Source organism: Hypanus sabinus, unplaced genomic scaffold, assembly GCF_030144855.1.
Source record: "Hypanus sabinus isolate sHypSab1 unplaced genomic scaffold, sHypSab1.hap1 scaffold_929, whole genome shotgun sequence".
NCBI classification, from domain to species: Eukaryota; Metazoa; Chordata; class Chondrichthyes; order Myliobatiformes; family Dasyatidae; genus Hypanus; species Hypanus sabinus.
The window spans coordinates 175,371-177,438 of NW_026781782.1; positions in this window are offsets into that span (position 1 = coordinate 175,371).

Below are 2,068 nucleotides of genomic sequence, written 5' to 3' on the forward strand. Positions count from 1 at the left end.
GAAAGTGACTGGTATGAGGGTATAAACTTACTTTTATTTGCAGTGAGGGAATCGGTACAGGAATCTTTAGGTTTTAGTCCATTTGAACTTGTGTTTGGGCATAGAGTTAGAGGACCTTTAGCTTTGTTGAAAGAACAGTGGATTAATAAGGAAGTACACACTAATTTGTTGGACTATGTGTTGAAATTTAAGGGCAGGTTACATAAAGCTTGTAGCTTAGCTAAGGAAAATTTAAAGTTGGCTCAGGAGAAAATGAAGACTTGGTATGATAAAGTCGCTAGGATGAGGACGTTTAAGCCTGGAGATAAGGTGTTGGTTCTTTTCCCAGTGCAGACAGATCCTTTACAAGCTAGATTTCATGGTCCTTATGAAATTGTGTCTAAAATCAATGATGTGGATTACGTGGTAAAAACTCCAGATCGTAGAAGGTCAACACAACTTTGCCATATAAATATGTTGAAACCATATTTTGAGAAACAATCTGATACTGTGACTGTTGTGGTTAGTGAGAATGAGTTTGATTTAACTAGGAACATGATAGATGACTCATCTGACTTTCATTCTAAATCCAACATTGTTTCTGTTAGGTTACCAAATTCAACCATACTGGAAAATATTGATGAAAAATTAGCACATTTACAGTTAGATCAGAGACAACAGATGAAGGAGTTGATTTTTAAATATAGGGAGTTGTTTCCAGATGTTCCGAGAAGGACTACTATAGCTTCACATGATGTAGATGTTGGGGATGCCAAACCTATTAAACAACATCCATATGGGATGAACATGGAAAAATGTGAACTTGCTGAGAAAGAAATTGAATATATGTTAGAGAATAATATCATTAGACATTCTTACTCGAATTGGAGTTCGCCATGTGTTATGGTGCCGAAGCCAGATGGTAGTATTAGGTTTTGTACGGATTATAGGAAGGTGAATGCTGTAACGAAAACAGATGCATATCCAATTCCTAGAGTAGATGATTGTGTAGATAAAGTTGGAAAGGCAAAGTTCCTTACAAAGATTGATTTATTGAAAGGGTATTGATGTGTTCCATTAACGGACAGAGGTAGAGAGATTTCTGCATTTGTAACTCCATCTGGGTTATATGAGTATAATGTTCTTCCATTTGGGATGAAGAATGCCCCAGGTACTTTCCAGAGGATGATTAACTTTGTGATTCAGGGATTGAAAGATACTGATGCTTATATTGATGATTTATTGACAGGAAATGATACTTGGGAAGCACACATTATTGCAATGGAGAAATTGTTTGAAAGGCTTTCAAAAGCTAACTTAACTATTAATTTAGCTAAGAGTGAATTTGGACATGCCACTGTGACTTACCTTGGTTATGTTGTGGGTCAAGGTAAGGTAGCTCCTGTTCAGGCAAAAGTTCAGGCAATTTTAGAGATTCCCACTCCAACGGGGAAAAAAAAAAACTCTCAGAAGGTTTTTGGGAATGGTAGGATATTATCGGAAATTTTGTAAGAATTTTGCTAATGTTGCCCTTCCATTAACTAACCTTCTGCGGAAGAATGAGAAGTTTGTATGGACGGTGCCTTGTCAAGAAGCATTTGAAAAATTGAAAACAATGATATGTCAACAACCTGTGCTTAAGGCACCTGACTTTGGAAAACCTTTTTCATTGGCTGTGGATGCTAGTGATGAGGCTGCAGGAGCAGTATTAATGCAAAGGAATGAGGGTGATGAGGTTGATCATCCAGTAGCTTACTTTTCTAAGAAATTTAATAAGCATCAAAGAAATTATTCGACAATAGAGAAAGAATTGTTATCTCTTGTTTTAGCTTTGGAATATTTTGAGGTATATGTTAGTACAACTCAGAAACCACTTATTGTTTACACTGATCATAATCCGTTATTTTTTCTGAGTAAGATGAAAAACAAAAACAGATTATTAAATTGGAGTTTGATGTTACAAGAGTACAATATTGTGATGACTCATATTAAAGGTAAAGATAATGTAGTTGCTGATTGTCTATCTTGATGTTGAATGTACACTGTAATTTTTTTTTATGGAGTGTTTTTTTTTCAATTGTAACACTCC